The 24,014-nt window shown below is 42.7% G+C and overlaps 1 protein-coding gene across 6 annotated transcripts in view; it reads left to right on the top strand.

Annotated features, from left to right (window-relative positions):
- Positions 1–24,014, top strand: part of CRACDL (CRACD like) — a 66,727-nt gene that overhangs the window by 3,066 nt on the left and 39,647 nt on the right. For 3 of the 6 annotated variants that reach the window (XM_076359376.1, XM_076359368.1, XM_076359333.1), the window contains exon 1: positions 19,458–19,719. The exons of 2 other annotated variants lie outside the window; for them this stretch is intronic. The gene's annotated coding sequence lies outside the window, so the exon portion shown is untranslated. Of the gene's footprint in view, positions 1–19,457; positions 19,720–19,766; positions 19,857–24,014 lie in introns of those variants that run through there. One more of the 6 variants, XM_076359348.1, reaches the window with a different exon arrangement.

The raw sequence follows: 24,014 nt of genomic DNA, 5'->3' as shown, positions 1-24,014 counted from the left end.
TCATTTATGTTTTCAGATGCCTAGAAGTGTCTTTCTGAGACTGTATGTGCTGATGAACTGAATGTGTCTGGTTTGTATCAGTCCAAAATACTAAAGGACATCCATTTGAGCATGGAAATCTTTGTTGGAAGGCAGTAGAATGAAGGCCGTACTACCAGGATTGTAACACACTCATATAGAAAAAGCTACTTCATTTCCCAGCTTTGCATACTCTGAAAAAGAGTTAACAATCACAGGAGAGATTGAAATTCAGTCATAAACCACTAAAATGTAATGTGTCTAAGGTATTAAATATACAGTCTTCTCTTACTGAGAGATTTATGGTTCTGTATTATTAAAGAGAAAAGAGAGGCTATGCAAAAAGGTCAGGGAAGGAGACCATTTAGTTACCCATTTTGTTATAGTGAAATATCCATTCGTGGACAAAATTGTCCCTTAAGGAAGATGGCTTTATCTGTACCAAAGCATTTCTGTGGATTGCTACTCATCCTAAGGTCAGCAGAACTCCCTCAAAATTATGTTTCTCCATCTTTCAGCTTTGGGTTTGATAAGGACGGGTCCTCTCAGTTTATGTCTTTGCATCAGCCAATACTGGCACAAGTCCCTACCCAGTGCCTTCTCAGCATAGTACTGCAGCCTCTCTCACTCCATCACCCCATGTGAAGAGGGCTAAGCTAAGATATGCACATTAAATGTGTGTGATCTCATGTAGTCATTAATGGAAAGATCTTTCTAATTCAGTATCAAATTAGATTAACATTTTGCAGGTAGATGTGGATAAAACAGTGCAATGTAAGAGGCAAGGGGGTCTTTGGCTGCTCTGAAATACATTTAAAATGCAAGGTTTTAAAATTAAATATAGAAGTGGGCAATGCAATCAGTACAGTAATTCTGGAGTACTTTAATTTTTGGTGTCTACAAAGTGTGAACATTGTGCGTTGTAGAATTCTGAGTGTAAAATGCCTACATCTGTTTGATGAGTTATAACAGGGTGAAACTAAAAATCTTGGCCGTTCAAAAACAAGCAATTGGGTCTGTCGGCACCTGGGAGAATACAGACAGCAGTCTGGGCATATAGCATAAATGTATTAGTAGATGTTTCTGCAAAAACAATCAGCAGCGATGTTTTTAATGAAGCTGAGACTTAAATAATCATTGACTTGATTTCAAGAGTAACATTTTATTGTGTTCATACCTCTTGCAAGTCCTGCTACTCCTGGTGCCCATGTTCTGTATAGCCTCAGCTGGAGCCAACAAAATTCCTCTTCGCAGTAGTAGCTTATCCAGTAGTTGTAGGAATTTAACTAACAGAAAACTGTCTTAGAGCCCTTTAAACAGCAGATGGTGTATCTACCTTTGTAGAGCATGTTTGAAATGTACCTTGAGAGCAAGTTTCACCGTATACATTGGTGATGCCTTAAATTCTGACAATTTTTGAAATAATTCAAGAAGAAAGTTGTATCGATGACTTGGAGAAATATGCATCAAAACAGGTATAAGAGAGACGGTAGGATTTTTTTAGCAGTTTGTCACCATTGACTCTTCGTGACCTTGAAAGAGTCTAGTGAAGTGTAATTACAAGAGTATTTACTTAGGGCAAACAGTTTTTTAGCCTGTCTGTTGATGTTCAAAGAGAACGAGATAAAACAGGACACTGATTTCTTTGGTATTTCTTCTAGTACATTTTGTTTCCCAGAATTCTCAGGCCCGCGGTTCTCCATGCTCTCAGCTGCTTCAGAGCAGACTTCATCAGTCAGCCCCGGGAGGATGGGAAACCCACGTGTGTACAAGGTGGTACGTACTTTTGGTGGTGTCCTCTACCAGCTGGTTTTCTGATGAAGTCTGTTGCTAAGCTAAGACAGAAGTAGCTTTAAAAAGAAACCTCCAAGGAAAATATCTTGACTGTACTGAAGTACAGCTTTTTCTTTTATGGCTACACTTATGGTTTTAGGTATGATGTGCGAGTCTGAATTTACAAGGGACACACACTCTTGAGAGTACACGGAGTTATAAAAAGTGCTTCAGCATGCACTGCTAAGCTAAAGTCTCCGTAAACAGTTTATTATATTCTATGGATAAAAATACACAGTAGCTCTGCTTTTTTAAACAGCGAAAGCGTTTGGGGTTTTTTTTGAAAGTTAATTTATTTTGGATGGCATTGTTTAATATTGTCTCCCTGAAAAGCTGAAAACTCAGTGTGCTTTGGTTTTTCTGTCTGTAGCACATGAAGGCACTGTGCAGGGGAGGCAAGTTGCAGTTTTACCCCTTTGTATCAAAAAGTGGTAAGATGGGAAGATTACCCAGTTGCTCTTTCTCCATGTCATTCTTCTTTTATCACATCAGCTTCGGCAACTCTGCTATTTAAAGAAAAATAGAATAACAAAGGAACAGCTTCATCTTCTAACTCATTGTCTAATACAATGCTATCAGCTGCCTGTATTATGGGTTTTATTTGATTCTACACTTGATTAGATTTCTTTCCTTCTTAATGGAAAATATTCTAGAACTGAAGAAAGAAGCTATAAATACAATATATATATAACACGGAGCTTAAAGAAGGACTCAGGTGTGTAGTTAAAATGGCACTGTATGCCATCAAAATTGGTAACTCCTGAAATCTTACAGTTGTGACGTTCTTTCTTTAATACTGGAATCAGTATCGCTAAGCTTTTTGCAAGGTATTAGGGGTTTGGGGAGAAGCAGGGGCTGCACTGCATCAGCTGACCATGGAAACATGAAGGGAGGCATAGGTACTTGGACAAATTGGAGGTTAAGGAGGTACAGACACGCTGTCTGTCCTTCTAACCACTTCCACTTCTAGAAGAAGAATGAACTGGTGATTTCTGTAGCTACTGGCCTTCAGAGTTGGTATAGCGTTTAATGCATCACCACTGAGTTGACAGTTTCATAGCTGGGAACGCTGTGCAAAACATACATATGGCTTAGATCTCTGCTTGTAAGACTACAAAGCAGAGAGATTCTGAATTTACATCACTTTGTGCACTGCTCTGCAGCAAAAAGGCATACAAGTCTGGTCTCATCAAGATCCATTTTTCACTTAATGATATGTTAGCTTAAAAAAACTATTGTACAGAAAAACATTGGGAGAGGAAGAGAATTAATGTCACTGCTTAGTGACTAATCAGCGTACAGGAGCAGCACACGAATGAAGTATATATGAGCAACCTGATCTAGTTGAAGATGTCACTGCCCACGGCAGGGGGGCTGGACTAGATGACCTTTAGAGGTCCCTTTCAACCCAAACCATTCTATGATTCTATGATATAGGAGTAGCTGGTGAGAGTTCTCCATTCGGCCTCACAGAAACTTTAGATTTGGTTTCTATCCCTGTCTTCTGCACTGCAGGCTGGTTGTGTAGTGTGCTCAGGCATGCTCTCTGTTGTTTGGAAGTAACCACTCATGCTAGTTTGGTAAGCATTCACCTCAGAGTCATCTGTCCTTCTCAGACCTGCTGGCGGCAAAGTCTTCATCAGAGAACATCAGACCGGGCAAAACTGGGAAGATCTTTGGGGCTGGAAATCACAGAGGAAAGACGACAAAAGATTGTCCCCCCAAACCTTTTATTTCACGTTTCTCTTTGGTGGGGGGGTGGCACTGAGGTTTTATCAAAGGATAAACAATGTAATTTTTATAAAATTATTTAAAAATCAAAACTGTGCAGGGGTAGTGTGGTATTCAGAAAGACTATAGGTGGCAGCATCATAATAAAATAGAGTTTACTTGATGTCTTTAGCCAAACAGAGATCAGTCCTTAGTTCCTTCAACAGCGTGTCATGAACAAATATACAAAAGAGTGTGAATCAAAAAGAGCAGATGAGAAACTTGTTGGGGTTGATCACCGGTTAAGCAAACAGTTAAAATAGGTCAATCAATCTCTTAGAGCTGTGTGTCCTCAGATTTGTAAGCATGAATGAACACGCAGACATGCAGAGATCCTCCTTCTTGGTGTCTTGCGTGGTCCATTCAGGCCAGCAGTGGTAGCTGGATTTTGCTACACTGGCACATAATCCAAGCATGAAAAAGAAAATGCTATCCTCATCAGCAGTATTCTCCCAGGATTTTGAAAGGGAGATTTTAAAGAAAGGCAAGGTAGTGTGTTTGAGTGAAGTGTTCTGAATATTCCTAAGTGGCTAGTGTCTTTGGGACACTGAAGGTAGAGGGACTCTAAAGACTGATTTTTTTTCAGAGAGGAGTGCTCAACAGTTTATGAAAATGGAGCCTATTTCAGGTATCTTAAATTTGGCTTCCCAGCATGAATGCATCCAACTTATTTTTTATAAAGACGGCCCTTGTTACAGTAAGGAGGATAACATTATTTATTTCTGTCCCTCCTACTTACCATTAAGATTTATGGGAACAGTTAATGTGGTGTATTACCTTGTGTCAGTGTGAGCTACCATTTTCTCCTAGTGTGCTAATTGCTTTGTAGCAGAAAAGAGAAGATTTTTTTCCACAGCCCAGAGAGAACTGTCAGACCCATTTGGCAGGGCACAGATTCACTTTCTTTCTTGTCCAGATGCATCCCCCCAAAATCACTCAGCCCCAGATTATCAAAGTGAAGTCATAGACTGTATCTGGTCCATGGGTTTCTTGTTCCTCACCAACCTGCTTTATGAGCAGATACTGTCCAGTTTACTGCTCTCAAATACTCACTTCAAATATGTACTTATCTCAAAGGTTACTTGATTCAAAATAATGGGACCTATGGTTGACAATATGTATGATTTTTTTTAATCTTATAGCCTAGCTCTTTTCCACATCTTTCTGTGAGATGAAAGTAGGAAGAAAGTATGCTGCAGACTGTAAAGCCAGTTTATCTAATTGCTGCTGAACCGACTGATGAAGGGTGCTGTGATTCTTTACTAGTTTAGTTTTTTAAAGTGAGTTGATAACTGTATATTGGTGTTTTAAATTCATTGCCCAGATTACAGAGTTCTGGATAGCATGCATCAGTGAAAGGATGCTGGGGAAAAAAGTAAAGTGCCACTGTGAAAATTATTTGTTCTTTCTAATGACTTCAGGTTCCCTTTTTTAATTACTTCCGCAAAAACCCTTTGGCAGAATGCCAAACCAGTGTGAATTAAACTACTTGACTATTTCTGCCTGTCTTGTGTCTCACGCTACCAGGCAATATTGAAATTTACCTCAGCAGCTTTCATGGGATTTCCATTTGTTTGCCCAGAGATAGACTTGAAGCAAGATCTCAAAGCTGAAATATGCAGGTGATATTTTTTATTTACCCAGGAGGAGGAGGAAAACACTTGCTTGTAGTATTACTTCTGTATTTCTTTCTTTCATGAGCCAGCAAAATGGATTAGAGACATTGTACTTGGGTGCCGAGGGATAACAGAGGCATCTCTCTTACACAGAGGCTTTTAACATCTTCAGGGATATAATTCTAGTCAACTGCAATAGGATTGAGGCACCTAACCTGAAAATCCCACTGTACATCTTATCAGCTAATGATTCCTATTCATTGCAAGAGGTGATGGCTCCCATCTCTATCTTTAAGCATTTAATGGCTCTGAAAACTTGACTCTCTGGACTATATATCTAAACAGTGGATGCTCGGAGTGAGTACTTCCGAGCTTCTGAGCGCGGGGTGTGCCATGTCTGTATCATAGCTCTGTCTGGGTAGTAGCTGTATGTGTGTTATTTTCACCTTCTTTCCTTGTTCATGTGCCTTGGTTTCAAGGAAAGGAAATTTGGTTCTGTGAGCCAAGGCAGCTGTCATGCACCTTGGACATGCCCCAGATCTGAACTGTTTTGGGTAGCTGGACGGGGAAGATGCATCTGTACTGCTGAACAGCGCAGGGAACCTTCCTGAGTCAGGCTGTCACTCATCACCTATCCTTTCAGGTTGTTAGAACAGCCCTGGACATGGCCCTGGTTGGATAGGCTAGTGGTGGTTTTCAACAAGCAGTGTGGATGTAGTCGAGGACCGTGAGAGTTTAGCAGTCTGGTTTCAAGCCATTGGCTCCAGTGCCATGGAGCGGTCCTGAGAGCATTTCATTTACAAGACAGATGCAGCCCAAGGCATGCCACAGAGACTCCTACATATGGGCTAGGCTGCATCAACCACACCAAGCAAAGTGATTTTGTCCTTACCCTGAGAGATGTCAGTAGGTGAGGGTTTAGTTATATTAGGGGGGAGGCGAAATTGCCTCTTCTGTTTTGATGATTATTTTTTTTTAAAGCCCAGTTCTATTTTCTGTGCCAGCCTGTGGTGTGTTTTTGTAGCACGGTATGAATGATTTGTGTTTGATCCCACAGTTAGAGAGAGCACTTCCAGTCTGTAGGGCAGGAGAGGTCATTTATATGTTTCTGTGAAAGGCTGTGGGAGCAAATGCTGAGTTTCTCACAGTCACAGCTGACGCTTCTCTTAACACTTCTGAGCTAGAGGTAAGTTCAGTGGGCAGCAGGGTGCTGATAAGGGTAGGAGTTCCCTGGAACAAATGAGTATTCACGCAGTTAACGGTTATTACTGTCTTATTTTTCCCCATAAGATTATAGCCCCTAACCCAAAGATGATCTAGCACAATGCTGTTCCAACAGCTGCTGTAAGCAGAAGACGTTCTGGGTATAATCGGGCTCTGTACACTGATGGCTGATCACACGAATCTGATAAATTCTTATGACAGGATTTGTGGCTTTGAGGTTCATTGTAGAAGCCAGACTGTGCCTTATTTTCTGTTAAGGCTTAATAGAATTGCCCATTGATTTCTCTGCAGCCAGGTCCCCCAAGGGATTTATTCATTCAGGGATTAAAATTGTTCTACGGTTGTCTGATTTGTTTAAAGCTCATGCGTTACTCTTAATTGGAGACAGTGACCTCAAAAATAGCCAAAACCTTCCATTATCCTTATGTGGAAGAAAAAGGTGTACGAAAAATATCATATTCTAGCTAACGAAGGCTTTTATACCTCTACTTTTGTACCTCCCTACTTCTGCTTGCTTGAGTGAAAAATGAGTTGAAATATCTGCCTGATGAATTTGTTTGGAGTGGAAGGAAGCCAAGAATTATTTTAACAAATGTTTTAGCTTGACACTGAGTATGGAGGCTTAGTTTGCCAAGCTGGAAAAGTGAATAACTAGGCAGTTTTTGTGAGGCTTATATAGGGTGTGGGTCATCTTAAATGTCAGTTCCAATCTGTGTTACATATTTGTAGAGGAGCATATATTGTGAATGAATTGACACACTCTCCTCCTAGTTTCATGATTCTCTGAAACAACTGATTAGTTTTGAGAAACTGTGGCACATACTACAATCAGCTGAGAAGCCTAAGGGACTTCAGGAAATCTGCTCTTCTATCTGCTGGACAGAATTTCACAGGTACCTGCTTCCCCTGTACACATGTCCAAAGGAGCGCCGTGTTGGGTGCCATGATCGTGTGAAGGTAACGTGTCTGGTAAGCTGGGCTGCAGAATACAGTGAGGAGCGTTACTGGCTCCTGTGAAAGACTGATGGACTTCAGCATAGGAGAGGGGGCCTTCTAGCACAGCTTCTGCAAATGCTGGGTCCCCCTGGTCGGTGTGGTTGTTGTGGTTTAACCTCAGTCGGCAACTGAATACCACACAGCCACTCGCTCACTCCTCCCTGCTCCCCGGTGGGATGGGGGAGAGAATTGGAAGAGTAGAAGTGAGAAAAACTGGTGGGTTGAGATAAAAACAGTTTAATAATTGAACTAAAATGATAACAATAATAATAATAATACTAATGTAATAATAATAATATACAAAGCAAGTGATACACAGTGCAATTGCTCACCACCCGCCGACCGATGCCCAGCCAGTCCCCGAGCAGCGGCCCCCCCGGCCAGCTTTCCCCAGTTTATGTACTGAGCATGACGTCACATGGTATGGAATGTCCCTTTGGCCAGTTTGGGTCGGCTGTCCTGGCTGTGCCCCCTCCCAGCTTCTTGTGCACCTCCAGCCTTCTCAGTCGGTAGAGCATGGGAAGCTGAAAAGTCCTTGGCTAGTGTAAGCATTACCTAGCAACAACTGAAACATCGGTGCGTTATCAACTTTGTTCTCATCCTAAATCCAAAACACAGCACTGTACCAGCTACTAGGAAGGAAATTAACTCTATGCCTGCTGAAACCAGGACAGTGGTGCATAGCTGTCCTCCTGTCTGTGGCCTCATGGCTGTAGAACAGGCTCACTAGCTTCTTTTGATAGGTTTGCTGTTATTAATTCTTGCCACAGCTGTGAAAGAAATCAAAATGTGGAGCTGCTGCTGCTGCTTCCACTTTTGCACAGGCATTTGAGAACACAGAGTAGCGTGTACGAATAAAACCACACTTGGGCAAGACAGAACGAGGAACTGCTGCAAGGTCAGAACTGGGGTTGTGACCCTGGATTCACTTGAGTTCAGGCTGTCAAAACTTAGGTCAAAACCAGGCAATTTTTAGTAAGTTTTAGCTAATGTTAATCTGATGATGAAGCCAGATCCAATCCTGATAATTAAAAATAATTAAAAAAACCAACCCAAACCTTGATTCCATGGATGAAGTAGAATTCAACTAAGAGGAGGGAGGCTTCTCTGAGCATCACTCCTTACTTTGTTCCGCCACCAGTGAGGTGGTGCTCTGTTATTAGGCCTTTTCAGGGAAGTTTTTCAACAACTATTCTCGCACTCTTTCAGACTTTCTGCTGCCTTTCCTGTATTTTTTTCCCTTCCTCCCTTCCTCCCTTCCTCCCTCCCTTCCTTCCTTTCCCACGGAAACATCTCTGCCATACAAATATCTGCACCTGTGATAGCAATCTTAAGGGACGTCTCCTTTGGCCCACAACATCAGTTGCTTCTTTGGACTTGCTGTGCATCTATAGATGATGGTTCTGTTGCTCTTGCTATCTTCTTGGATAAAGAAGCTCTGTTGCATTTTATACTTGCTCTGAATTATAGCCATTGCTTCAGTAATGCTTAACTCAATCACAACAATAACTTGGGTTACTAATTTTCCCGTTGTTTTTTAGCCTGAAATTTAACAGTGGAAGATGATAGGAGAAAAAGAGAGACCTTTTTTCCTAGAAGCAAGTTGAAATCATGGGTGTGTAATAATTTAATACTGCATATCTGATATTCCAGGATCCCCAAGTGGGCTTCAACCCTTGAACAGGCAACGTTCAAAGTTTTTATGAGACTGAAGGTTGGTCCATTTCAGAGATATCTGAACCAAGTAAACGGCCTGGCTCCTCTCTGACATTCGCAGTGAGTCTGCAGTATATAGAAGGATAATGCTAGGTGACCTGCTGTTTTGACAAAATTATGCTCTTCCAGCTGGTTACCATGCCTTGTGTAACTCAGCACTGTTAGCACAAGCATATGAGGGTTTATATTTGGACTCTGGTGGAGTGCTTTAAGGAAATGCTATCTGCTCTAGAGTAATGAGGTTGTTTCCATAACCTTTCTCATGGTGAGAGGATTTTTTAGTAAAAGCTGGTCCTGTGAATCTGTTGCCAAATGACTCTGAGCAGAGAGCACTGTAAATTGTTTGTCATGTGTACACAAAAGATTTTTGGTCAGTTTTCTTGAAACTTTGCAGAAATTTTCTCTGCAACTCTTGCAATGAGCCTGATGTAGCAAGTTTCTTGGTCAAAGCAAAATAAATAAATGGGTTTACTGGCAATTAGACTGTAACCTTTAAGTCTAATTCTGTAATTTTTATTCACGTTGCTTCAACTATCTGGTTTAATAACCAGCTCAGCTGCTTTGCAGTCTTATTCTGAATGAAAGCCACAAGATTAGCTCAATCACAACGATAATTTGGGATATAACAGAGGACCATGTGTGCAAATAGGTACATCTCAGTATGAACCTTCCTGTTGGACTTATGGGGACTGTGGATCTGTGGATGGTGGTGGTGGGAGCCTTCAGCAGGGGCTTCCTGCCTCCATCTCCACAAAATGAACTTGCAAATTCTGTTTCCAACCACATCTCTGCTCCTACAGCACTAAATTTTGCCAGCGGTATCTCCACAATATAAAGCCTCATTTCCTATTAGCTTTTCTTATCTGACTAGTTGTTATTTTAATAGCCTCTCTCTCTGAAGCATAAGGCGAAATAAAACTCACCAACGTACAGTTTTTGTTGTAATATTTATAAATGATTACACCATTTTATTTTCTCCATCCACTCTTCAGGATGGACTTGGGCTGGAATTTACGATAGCACTCGGCAACATCCTAACTCTGTTTACTTTGCTATCAAATTTGGACTAAAGATGAGAGCTCGTATTAGCTCAGCCCGAGAGTTTGCTGTGGTGTCATTGCAGTATTATATTCCACAACAGGTCTGTACAGCCTGTAGTGATCTGGAGACAATATCTGCTTTAATAGGTTAAGGTAAGGAATCAAAAGCCATTTGCTAGTGTAGCTGAGAGAGCTGCTGTGACAGGAACATGCAAGTGGTCTACTTACATGAGAAGATTCTTAATAAAAATGAACTTCAAATTTTAACTAGTCTTTCTGATGTTTCTTATTAAACTCTCAGCCACTTTGTTTAGGAACAGCAGATTGTCAAATACCAGAGGAAACCACTTCAGTTTTTAAATGTTTTAATTAATCGTGTTGGATGTGTAATGTCTGATAACGTGCTATGTGTTAAACCAGAACGCCCTGACAACTTTTGTGCAGACTGCTTGAAAAGAGCGTTATTTACTTCGCTGAGTCAAAGCACAAACTTGAGTGTGTCAGAACCAAGGTTCATTGTGCAGCCGTAACCTGCCTCTTGCATGTGGGGTGGACTTCAGTCACAAGCTATTCATCCTTTTGCCCTCCCACTCAAAGGGCCTAAAAGTTATACCACCTGCCAAAGTTACAAGCAACTGAATATAATGAAGGAAATTAATACAAGTATTGCTGTTATCTCATCTCTAATAAAATATCACTGGCTTACAGTGAAAGCCTGAAGGGAAGTTAATCAAGAAATAAAGACGTTGTGTGCTGCATAAATCAATGCTGATTTCATGTAGCTGTAAATGTGAAGGTGTAAATTGTTTACATACAACTGTCAGTTCCAAGACTTTCAGAACCAACTAAAAGAGAGAGAAAATGACTTTTTCCTGGGCTATGTGTTATTGGAGAAATAAAAGGTACTTAGCCCCATTTTCTCAAAGGCACTGTAGAATTTAAGAATTTATTCCAGAGTAAGAAAGTAGTTTGCTCTGCTGTATGATTATCAAGTCATACAATATTTAGTAACAAGACCCAACTTATTTTAGAACAGACTATAAAAAAAATACCCTGTAGATAGTATAGCATGGAAACAAAAGATACATTTAAAAAGAAGGAGCTTTTCTGCTCCTGTTTTGATGTTCAGATGGCTTTTTGAGTATGTTACGGCTTTATTGCCTGTTTTCTTTCTCTACCCTTTTCTTTTTGATGTCACTGTTTCTTGCCTCTAGTGAAGCCCAGGGGGAACCTGCACCAGGAATGAGCCAGAGAAATTGACCACATGCAGAGGGCTGTCAGACACACAAATGGAATAAACTGAGATTTGTGGCAGGGGCAGAAGAATTAAGAAAAGGAGATTATTGAAAGTAACTAAGTAGCTGTATTTGTAATAATTTTTCATCCTGCTACTTCAGAGGTTGCATACAGCAACAGGGCAGACAGTGCCTATTTCTTTTATTCTGCTTGGCTTCCTTCCTGGCAGCTCGGCACGCAGGTACCCAGCAGCCAGTCCGTGTGGGCTCAGCTCAGTGTCGGCCGCAGTGCCGCCTCTTGCCCCGATGACAACTGGAAGGAAATGGAGAGCGATGGTGGTTCTGTGAGGGTCGTTTGGGGTACAGAGAGGAGCGGGAGCTCAAGGGGTTGCCCTTCGGATCATTAGAGTGATGCAGTAGGCATGCATGGGAGGAGACTGGTATCACTGTGCATTGTGTGGAGATCCCAGTCATTTCATTGCGTATGCAATAGCTCATTCTTTCACTGGACATTGTCCTTTGACAGTAATAGAACTTTTATGATTAGTTGTAAGACACTGAAGATTGTCAAACCTTGCCTAGAGTGGATGCAATTGCATCATCATAAAAGTATTCAGAACATACTCACATACACAAAGAGAAATGGGCTATACTGATACTTCATACCTAAGTGCTGTATACTGATAGCTGCGCAGGCCATTGTTTCTTTCTTTAGCTTGCATGCCCCAACCGACCAGTGTATGTCCTGGGTACTATATTGTATTGTGTATATTATAATGGGTTGGCTGTAATGTGACTGGGTGTGTTTGCATCAGCTTCAGCCTAGGTGGAACAATAGCTGTGAACATGCAGAGATGTGGACCACAGTGCAAGCTAGACAAGCCCTCTGAGGACTGAAGATGTTGATGAACCCATATTGTTCTTTTTCCTTATTGCTGTTGTTATCCGGGGGTGAACACGGCCCCGACCTAAATAGCCTTGCTATATCATGTGAAAGCTGTTTAGCGCTATTGCAAAGGGGAAAAGAAGAAAGCTCCTTTGTTCCCCATCTTACCACTCCTTTCCCCAGGAGATCCTCTCTTGGTTACCATGGATATGCAGACTGGTGGTACAGTCTTCTGTCCTTTAGTCGGTACACCTACTGACATCTGTACCAGTGCAGCTTTCAAGTATAGACCTGGCTTGTGCTGTATCTGGCTAGATCTGGTGCCATTTTACACATTTCTGTGACATATTGTTTTTGGCTGGTTGTTCTACCTTCTCGAGCAGATGTAACATTTCATAACTTGTCACTGAATTTTTATCCTTCCATTCATGATGGTGACAACCAGAAATCCGATTGTCGTTCCTTTATGAACCGCTAACATGAAGTACATAAAGCAGCTTGGGAATTTCAAGAAATCTGTTTCTCAGCACCACTCCCTTGAACGCTGGGTGGTGTATGAAGTATCAGATTACTCGAAGACCTGGAGCAGGCGGGTCAGTGCAATAGAGTTCAGGAGCGAAGGAATTTGCATTGCAAAAGAATTTACACATCTTGTTCTTCAGTTGCACTCGAGTCTAATTGCTCTTGATTTGGCACTCACGGGGTAGTTAGGGAATCTTTCTTTTGGCCTCAATGGGCGTTGGATCAGAGCTGCTGAGACCAAGGACAGTGAACAGCTGGGATAGGTTTATTAGTTTCATAACTGAGGTTGGAAGCTCTGGAAAACTAGGACCAGCTCTGTAGTGTCAGCATTTATCTAAATGTTAAGAGATCTAGACGCTGCAGACCTCGCACTGCTCCCGCTTACTTCACCATGTGATGCAAACCTGAGAGCAGGTAGGCTATTTGGATGTCAGCTGAGCCACCAAAACCACACGAGAAACAGAAAAAGGCAAGTGTATATGCAAATTTAAGCATACGGAGAAGCATTGAACTAGGAGTTCTCAAGCTTTTGTTCACTTAGACTATTTGGGTAAACTGTTGGTCTTTTGTGGCATTCAGATACGAAATGAATATTTTTTCACAAAAAGAATGTTTTTTTCTGTCTTTAAAATACCTTTAAGAGAGAGCAACAGTAATAATGAGAGGATTAGAAAATGTGTTTGTTGAGAGTGTTGCTGTGGCTATGATTTGTCCAGAGCCGTGCGAGATCTTCTCAAGTATGAATAGCACCAAGCTTTTTGCGGCTCGTATTATTTAATTGTATTCTTGTAGCGTTCAAAGGACTCAGCCAGCACAAGGAGCTATTGTGCTTGGAACTGTGCAAACACTCAAGAGACGGAATCGTCTCTAAAAAAATCAGAGTTTAAAGTAACAAGATGGGTAAAACATGCACATTCAGGCAACTCAGTAATATCTTGCTGTTAGGCATTTAGGTGGGGTCATAGCAAGACTTTTTGACAGCTTTCCCTTCCTCCTCCCTCTGTGCTGCCTCTGTCCTCTTCCTCACACCCTTCCCAGCCCGCTGCTGTTGCAGTTTTGCAGGCCCCTGTCCTGGCCTTTCCCTCTCCCCTGGAGTGCTGCCCAGGCTGGGTACCCTGCAGGGCACGGGCATGGTAGCCATATGCACATCAGTTATTTCACAAGAGTCCCTGTACATTGTCACTGAAAAGAGCAAGACAGTTGCCAAAGACTCTGGAAAACGATTCAGAGGATCTAAGTCAAGTTTTTTCCACACAGCATTTGTTTCTTTTGGAAGTGCTCATGCAACTCTCTGCCATTAGCTGCTGCACAACATGATACCTCCTCTTTGTACGAGGCCACACAATGCCAGCTGCTGGGGCTGCAAATCCTGCTTCCAGGCGATAGCCATGACACAGACCACTTTCCATCATCGAGACAACATGGTTCAGTTCCTCTTGGTACTTGTCTTTCACTCTGGCTTTGTGCTTTGTTCCCTCTTACAACTTTGCTCCTCCGGTAATGGCTCTCAAAGGCACAAGAAGGAGAAAATTCCTGTTGGTGGAGCGAGGCCTTACCCAGACCTGCCGGTCTGCCTGCCATACTATTTTGCATGCCAAGTTGACAGCAAGAATGAATCAATGCCATGAGATTGAAAAGCAAGTGTATCGTTTAGCTGTTTGGACCAGCAGATGGCAAATTCAGAGGAAAAAAATCAATCTAAGAGCCAATCCAGGGAATAGACATTAAATAAAGCCATCTGGCAAATGTATGAGGGGAAAGAAGATGGGACCAAGTTCTGCTTTAAATATCTGCTCACGACCAAGAGGAAGTTGCTGGGAACTCATGCCATGGGAGAGCAGACTTTGACCCTGTAAGAAGTTCTGTGGAACGTCAAAACCTTTGGCAGCATTGAGGGCTTACAAGAAAGACCCTAAACTGCCAAGCAGAGAGAGTCTAAGCAGCATCATCATTTCTGCCCGTGTGAGATCCCGATGATATTCCACGTAGAATAGTGAATACAGGACTTCTTGATCCCCCACGATAGGATTGAGAAGGCCACATCTAGGAACCTGGTTTGTAGAAAAGGACTAAAAAGAAGAGGAGAGAGTAAGCAAAGAGGGTGATCTAATATATCCTAAATTCTGAAAGGCATTGGTAAATCAGTTTTTATCCAGTGCCATGGCAGTTTGTTACTTTGCCCTACTACTTTTATTCCTGGAAAAGAGAGATGTATGTGGTTTTGCACTCAGGCTTTTAAGTAAAGTTTCAAAAGAGAAGCGCAATTCATTGAAAAGGGAACTGGTATCTTACGTAAGTGCCCAGCCTTTCTTTTGGAAACTTGCTCTCAGGGAATGTGATTTCAGAGCCCAGAAGTCTAGCAGATGTTATTACTATTTCTGTTTTACAGGACAGTGCTTTGTTTTTTTATACTCTGAGAAATGCACACAGCTGCTAGCCTGTCTTTTACATTATAAGAACAAGTCGATTCTGTATCTTATTCTTAACTTACACATGTGCTTTTTTTTTTCCTGGTAAAATGGGGGGACTGTGGCACATCTTGAAAATTCAGGTTCTCTAGTAACCGATGGTTTTGTTGGCAGACTGTGTCATCTTCTTATTCCTATAAAGAGCAACGGTGGATCATTTTACAATGAATTTTGGTCTTGATGTCCAGGCCTGTGGCATTAAACAGACAAATAATCCCACCACTCAGACTTAACTGCAATAAAAGGAAAAAATTCAGTATTGTAACGTCATTTTTTAATGCCTCTGTTCATAGTAAGGTTCACGTTGTAGTAGCTATATTTTGTGCATTAACTGTCAGTTTCAGACACTTATGTGGAAAATGGTTGTCTACTCTCACTGAACAAATTTTTCGAGTATCTACTTCCTTTCCATCTCATCTGTGTTGTTACTGATTAGTTATTGTATCTGAGAAAGTTGTCTTTAGTTTCCCTCAGCATCTAATAGCCAGACTAACAAAAAGGCAGTATTTCTGTCCCTCTGCTCAGATGAATAATTCATTGCCCTGCACTTCTTGTGTAAAGTAAATTTGAACTGTTTCTTTTGTAAAGATTATTTACAAGAGAGTCGTGGACATGCAGAAATTCATTTGCTGCCTCCAGGCATGTCATCATCTTTTTACTGAGAGGGCAGTAACAGTTTATTTCTGTTAAATTTTGGTTAAAGGATTTGCTATATCTAGCGTTAGAAGGATGGTATCCTTTAATTGGGGAAGTCGGAGTTTGGCAGGTTTTCAGTGCTGTTCTGCTGCTATTCTCCCCAGCTCAGACGAACAATGGGCTGGAGGGATGCTGGCAGCGTTGCTTGGTTACAATTCATCAGCGTGAATCAATGCTTCACGCAGCTCCTTCTGCGTCTGAACAACCGGGAGACTTCTCGGTACTGTATTACTGATGTATGCGGGGATGTGACTGGATTACGTACTATCTCAATTACTGTACAACTATACCTTTGCAGAGAGATTTGGACAGCAGCGTTTGACTTTCAGTGGTTGAAGTCAGGCAATTTCAAACAGTCTGTTTTACATGGCTTTACAAATACATAGCTGAGTAAAGCAAATTTTTAACAGTGTATTTTGTTGCAAGGTGTGTTTGACGAGTTTGGTACTTTAGCATCCTTCTGTCTTCATCAGGAAGATTAAATCCTTCATTAAGTATCTTCCCCTGGAATAGACACATGCCTTGCTGAAACCTGCCCACAGGCAAACTGAAGCATGTAAGAGGAACTGCCGCCTTCCTCATACTCAGTGCATTTGGCCAGATCTTAAGCTGGCATAAAATGAAGCTGGTGGAGTTATGCCAGTTTAGACAATAGGAAGATGTGACAGATTATGTTTAACACTATGGAATGGCTTTTCTGTACCCCACCCAGATCCATTTTACTACTCGCCCATTCTTGCTGTTCAAGACGTGACCAGAGGAAATGTTAAGAGGGAGGAAGGGTGCCCAGTTTGGGCTCTCCCTTGAATCAGCATTTCCAGCAGCATTGTTCCCATCTACATCCTTTTCCTCACTCTTATATAAAACTGCTTTATTGTTTTGTGGTTCTCACTGTTTTATTGCCTGTTATCGCTCTGCTCCATGTACCACTCACCCCCCCCTCTTCTGCCAAGTAGAAGTTTAAAACTTCCCGTGAGTCTTCACAGCATTTCGGTTATGCTTGAAAACACCTAAAAAAACCCAGTGGCTGTACGATAATTGGCAACGTTGCCAAGAGTGTCAATGACAAATCACTGACTGAGCTATTTGCTCATCTGTGGCCAGGAGACCACTGGATTCTGGCACCTACTGGAAGCACTGTCTTCATCACCACGTATCTCCTGTGGCTCTCTACCCACATGACAGTCCTGGTAAATGTCCTTCAGTCTGTCTACAGAAAAATCCAGAAGTATTTTTCTCATCTTCCTCCTCTCTTTCACATCTGAAATTCTTGTCCCTGAAAGGCTTTCCCGTTCCCTCTCTCTTTCAGGCTCAGCAATTCTCCATTTCTTCTCAAATCTTCCATACTCGTGTCTTTAAATTTCTCTTTGCCTCTATTAAGGGCCTCATTATTGAAAGCTTGTATTCGCCATACCTTTCCTTTTGCCAAGCTTCCTCTGTTTCCTCTGTTTCCTGCTATTTAGTGTCAGCTTGCTGTGCTACTGAACATTAAGGCCATTTGGAAGAATTTGCAGGAAAAAAATGCACTGAAGTGACATCCGCTCCATTTGGTTTACAAAAGAAGAATCTATAGTAAAAAATGAATCTAGCGCTGTCTAAAATACAAATATTTCTATGAGTAGGTTCTCTGCATCATTCTGCCTTCTGGTGATGGTATCTTTAGGATAGCTTTTCGTAAAGAAAATTGTTTCAGAATACCTGCACTACTTAAAATACAGTTGCACTGCACAGAGCTATGATTTCTGACTTGCACTCAGTATTCTGTTACATGATCAGCTTTTCTTTAGCAGCAGGTGAGTATATATTTAACATCTTAAATTTTCAGTTTGTTTCCTCCGAATGTCACTTGGTTACCTATAAAGATTTTTTTATTGTGACTCTCTTTAAAACCTGGATTAATTCAGCTTTGCTGCTCCCCGGGTCATGACATCCGTAACTATTTTGTTTGGAAATTTGAGTGCTTTTGGGATAGGACTTAACACTGAGCTGTTCCTATTTCTGCAAAAAGATGAGAGAAGGGAAATGAACAAAAGAACTATAATTTTCCTATCAACGTGATGGGCTTTGGCTGTTGTTCAGACAGGTACTTGAAGCACCGTAATACTCATCTGCTTTTCGGTAGTTATAATTGCTGCAGGGATAGACTGATTCCCTGGGTAAATACAGACATTTATGGGGGAGGGAGAGATTTCAAGCATAACTAAGAGACCATTGCCTGACCCTGAGCCTGTGTTGAACACAGCTTTATTGGGCCACTGAACCTGGCTGTATGTAATAACGGAAGGAGAGCCTTTTTGGGGATACACTACACACATCAGCAGTAAACGTTAGGTGTGCCATTGCACAGCTGAGATGGTCTGGAGTTTCTGCAAAGACGCTTGTGTGCATTCCCCTCCCATTAAAACACTGCTTTGCTTTTAACAGATAAAAAACTATCGTAAGTTGTGGAGTGATTCCCTTTTAAAGTCATAGCTGGACTTCTCCAGACGTGACAGGCCAGCCTTCCTGTGCCCGAGACCCCTCCTTGAAAGAGCCTCTGCCCATGCGGTGGCTGGGTGGTAGGTATACCCGCTGCAAACCTCTCGTGCAGAGAGTGTGCCCTACAAAGATGATACTGGAGCTACTGTTCTGGCTGGGCCACGGGTCCTCGCAGATATGCCTGTCTGGGACTGGCAGCGACAGCCCGAGCAAGGAGGGAGCTGCTCACGTGTGAGAATGTGCCCAGATGCCATGGGGGAACATCAGGCTGGAATGAAAGGACTTGTTTCTGCACTGACACCCCTCGTCCCTCCCAGCCTCACCAGCCCCTCCGGCCTGCGGGGGCCGTGCTGCGCGCTGTGTGTGCTGTGTGCGCAGCATCGCTTCTTGACATTGTCGCCAAGAGGACGGACGTTCCTCGGAGCCAGTAGAAAGCAAACAGGCGTTTTTTCAGATAATCTGGTCTGTGTGAGACATTTATATTATGCTGCATCCGAGGAGTCATTTCCTTTCACGATACAGGATAACTAGGGTCACTTCTACCCCATGCAAGGGACCCAGAGGCACTTCAGCTCTTCAGGTCTAATTCAGCTCTTATTTTTCATCTTTTAGAAAATGCATAATGAAACTTTCTAGTTTCATTGGCATAAAGAACAGAAAATTCACCCTCTATTTTTGCACGTGTCCTTCCCGTTTTCACAACAGGTGCCTTTTTGGTGTAAAAATAGCTCAGCTGCTGTCCCTTTGTCCTGGGTGGTGCTACGCGGTGGCCTTTGCAAAGCCAGGAGTAACTTTTCGGCATGTGCCCGCCTTTCCAGGAAGGACCCAGCTAAGCTTCCTGAGCAACATCAGCCTCCGCTAAGAATTCAGGTCAGGATCTCCCTGCTTGTTTCCTAGCAACTTGGGCATACTGGTGCTTTCTCCTCTGACCGACTCTTTCGGCGTTAGATACAGGGATCACTTGGTGAAGGGATCCAGGCAGTGCTAATAACTCATGCTTCGGGAAGGCAGAGCATAGCCCGGTGCTGGGTAACTGATGAGGCGTAGGGTGCGCTGTCCAAGTCGAACCGAATCGAGACTTTACAGAATCCTCCGTGCAAACTTGAAAGTGCCCCTGCTGGTTTTGCTACCACTTAAATGTCTGGCGAGGTGACAGATCCCTTTTGAAACACCAGTAGCCTTTTGTGTTACGTTGAATCTGGCAAACAGGAACGTACGCAGGTAAGCAGCTGAAGAAAGTTTACGTCTGAGGTGCTTTAAAGGTTGTTTTCCTACAGGTTTCTTGGTTACACAGATGCACAACATTCAGTTGTGGGAGTATTGACCTGCCTTTGTACTTATTAAAGTTTCATCGGATGGTAAGTAAAAAAGTTAAGTGGAAAGATGAACTGTCTTCCCTAGTTCCTTGTGGTGTCTCTTTATAAAATGCTGAAAACAACCTTTAAACTTCTCTAGTTCATTTATTGTAGAATTGGCTAATGAAAAATCCTTAAGTGATCAAGAGTTATCGGTTGCCACACTCTCGCTGCAACTGGCTCTTTGTAGCACATTTACAAAATGGAAAGCAGCAAGTTCCTCTAACTATGTATTGTTTGCAGAGGCCAGCAATCATTGCCTCTGGTTGGTAGCACAATGGGATTTGTTACTGCTTTTTGTTTTCCTTTGATAGATTACAAGTAGAAACCCTCTGACAAATGTAAAAGTTAAAGCGATGTGCTGTTCTAAAAAAAAAATTTAGGAAAAAAAATAATTGTCTTCCTTGTGCTGTAGCCTCTCTTCTCTACTCACAGATAGCAGAGATGGTAGGATTTAAACCAGAGTATATTCATATCTAGTGCCGGTACAGGGCTGGCGTGATAGTTTTCTGAAGGACCACTCCTCACAGAAAATACAGTTTTCATATATCGAAAAATGTGGAAATGAATGTCTCCAGGTGCATACAAGCTATTTAACTTGCCTTTTTCAGAAGTCTATAAACAGTACGTTCCAGCTCTTCAGCGATAGGATTTGGCACAGCTCCAATAAACTTCAGCAGAGGCCCGCCAAGTGACATCAGCCAAAGATCTGGCTGCACATCTCTAGGACAGGTACACTGCAAGCATGTTCATAGGTTTTTTGCACAGGAGGCTGTAGTGGTGGATTCTGAATAGGGACATAAAAGACCGGATTCTTTTTAAGCCATATATTTTAATTTTCTCTAATATGAAGCTGTTTAATTTGAGTGCTGACTCTAAGGCATTCAGGAGCTGATTTCTTTAGAGAGACTGGGTAAGTGCAGTTTCAATTGATATTTTCCACACTTAGTATTCAGAAAAACAATTCCCAGAGTCTCACATTGCATACCTGATACAGCGGCCGCTTTTCAAAGTATGCATGTCTAATTTGCTATCCCAAGCTTTTTATCTCTATCATACATATGGGAGAGCTCATACATCCATTCCTAGAACCCACAGTGTATATGTCCACTGAAGAAGAGAGAAAGAATCTATACTGGGGCAGGATCTTTGTGCAGTTCAGGGTGTTACTTATTACAAAAGCCTCTCCCAAGTGTGTAACTTCACACTACTGTGTGTTTAGGTGATGTAGGACAGAGAGAGAAATATCTGTTTGAGGAGGTGCTTCACATTTCATTTAATTGTTCTGGTCTCGAGGTCAACAACTTTTAGGAGACAGTTAAGAGCAGAAACCTCTTTAGTCACTTTGATCTAGCTGATTTAGTAAAGCAGCATCCTCAGAGGATAACGTGGGACCCGAGAGATTAAGTCGTCCAGCACTCCCTGATCTTTCTTCCGTTCACAAAGTCTTATAGCATCCTCTTAGTAATGCTCTTCTGCCAGAGCTGGCAGCTCTGCTAGACATCTCATTCCCTGCCCATTGCCATGACTCACAAATATTTTTCAAATGTCTGAAAAAAAAGTTAAAAGGAAAAGGAGGTCCCTAAGCAAAGAGGGTCAGATTTTCCTCAAGCTTGAGCCAGTACATTTGCCAACTACATGTAAAAGGCTAAATATTTTCCCTTTACACCTACACCAGAGACACTCTGCAGATACGCAGATGGCTGGGCCCTTGCGAGTCCAGCCAAGGAAGCGTACGACGGTGCTTCAGGGTTTGAAAAGAAGCTGGAATGGGTCCTGTAGTCTGGTATTGGCAGCCAGCATCAGCGATCTGGATGGCTGGATGTAGGAAAGAGCCAAATCTGTGGAGGTTATTGGAACATAGGGCTTGCACAGAATGGCATTTCTTGCTAGCAAATGGCTCAGACATGCCCTTGGACTCTACAGTAGAGAGTGGGCTAGAGCTGGAAGGTGAATGCTGTCCTCTCTGCCTGTCTGCCAACCCGTGCAAGTCTAGCTGGGAGCTGGGAAGCTTAAATCCAAGAGTGACCTTTGTGTCATCTAGCTATAGAGGCCACCTAGGATCCAGTGTCCAATTCTGGGCATCTAGCTGCCAGAAGAGGTGAGCTCACAGTGGGATGGGCACAGAGAAGGGTTAGTAAGATGGCCAGGAGAATGGAGAGCTTTTCCCTGGGAGGAAATTAAGGTGCCATGGTTTGTTTGACTTTGCAGATGAAGGATGAAAGGGGAGATGGCCGTCTTCTCTAAATACCCCTGGCAGGAGAGAAAAGCTGCCTCAAGGAAAGGATCACATTGGCACAAAAATAAATAGGTATAGACTGGCCATTTAGTCTGGGAATTTCTAACCATCAGAGTTACAAAGTTCTGGAATAGCATTTCAGTCAAAGGGATGGGGAAAATTGAATAGTTTTCAAAATAATACTTTAATCAGCCCGTGAAAGGATTATATGGAGTGTTGTTTGCCAACAACAACAGGGGACTGAATGCTCAGGAAGTCCCCTCTGGTAGTATGTTCCCAAGTTTTATCCTGACACACCTATGTGAAGCTCAAAGATTTAGGTGTACCAAAATATGCTGTTCCTCAGGAGACTGTACTGTATGAGAAAACTGAAAAAGGCCCAGCAATGCATGGAGCCCCTGCGCTGGGAGGGGGCTGATAGGTAGGATGCATCTGATAGTGACAGGACTTGCAAAAACACAGAGCTGAAGAGCCTTTGTGGGCAAAATGATTCATCACTAAGCTATGTAAGACGCTGGATGGGTGCTGAGCATCTCTTCTGTTACTTTGGACCTGCCTAAGGGATCAGAAAAAGCCAAGAAGTGCTAGGACCCTTCAAAGGTGCCATGACACTGGTAATTTTTGGACATGAGTTTTGATTTGTTGCTGTAACTGTCTCTGTACACACAGATTTTTCGCTTGCCTCCCTGGAAAAGCAAGTGAAACACAGCAGTTTGAGGCGGGGAGTTCCCTCCCCAGGAGTGGTGGGATGGCCCTGGAGGGCTGTGCCATGCCTGAGAGACAGGTTGCCCTGGAATGAAAACACTTCAGTGGTTTTACTCCGCACCGCCTGACTTGGTCGGGATCATGGCAGACCCACAGGAGGCGGGAGGGAAGCCCACCACAACCAGCTTTTTCTTGCACAGCTTTGCTTTCTGAGCTTTGATTAGGAATGCTGCTCTGCCACCCTCTCTCCCAATGGTGTCCCTTTCGCTCCCCATGGGGAGGTTGTGTGCCTCTCTGCTCCTCTTCCTACGTCTGGAAGAGCATACTCTTAAGTTAGATTTTTCTAGCATCTGAATGCCACTGCCATTTAATTTATGAATGCCGCAGTAGATTTTGTTGTGCTCATTTAAATCAGGCAGAGTTCAAGTATTGTACAGTCACGTGTAAAGGTGATGGCAGATGAGAGCTCTTTATGTCATGCTGGATTTCTGCAGCTCACTTACACTATATCTGCCAAATTGCAGGCAGGAAATTTTTGAATTAATGACAAATATTTCCCAACAGTAGTTAGTTAAGTGCCTGCACATGTTAAATTAACCGTAATAATCTTGTCATAGTCATAAATTAATAACCTGCATCTCATTGGGCTTTGAGTATTGAAGTAAAACATTCGTGGTGTATTCAAAGAAGTGAGCCTGGGGACAAATGGGATAAGTCCCCAAATGGGTCCTTTCTGCCCCTTTTAAACATCATTTTCAGGTTCCCGTGTAGCCTTTGGGGCTTACTTGGCACAGGGGGTAGGACGGTGGGGATGGGAATGCAGAGCACCTAACCACGAACAGCTAGGTAAGCCTGGCTTCCCTCTGTCCTCCACAGAGAGGCGTCTCCTTGGAGTAAGGTGATTTAGACCTATTAATATTTGAAGTGTCTTTTTTTCTTCATTGCCTAGAGGGAGATACAGCCGGGAACAAATGTGCACGTGAGAGCTTTCTGCCAAAGGGATCTTAAAACAGCGAGAGGTTTCACAAGGAATGTGCTCCTCAGGTCAGAGGAGGACAGGGAGAATTTCTGCCCCAGTGGTGGAAGTGAGAAGAGACTGAGGGCAAGTGGTGATGAGGGAAAGGGGAACATTTCTCCCAGTGTATTCTCCACCAGTGGTCCATGGGACCCCTTCCAAGGGAGATCCAGGGAGCGGGATCCAGTTCCCTTTGCCTCCT

Source organism: Aptenodytes patagonicus, chromosome 1 (genome assembly GCF_965638725.1).
Source record: "Aptenodytes patagonicus chromosome 1, bAptPat1.pri.cur, whole genome shotgun sequence".
Lineage (NCBI taxonomy): Eukaryota > Metazoa > Chordata > Aves > Sphenisciformes > Spheniscidae > Aptenodytes > Aptenodytes patagonicus.
This window is presented reverse-complemented; position numbering and strand designations above follow the sequence as displayed.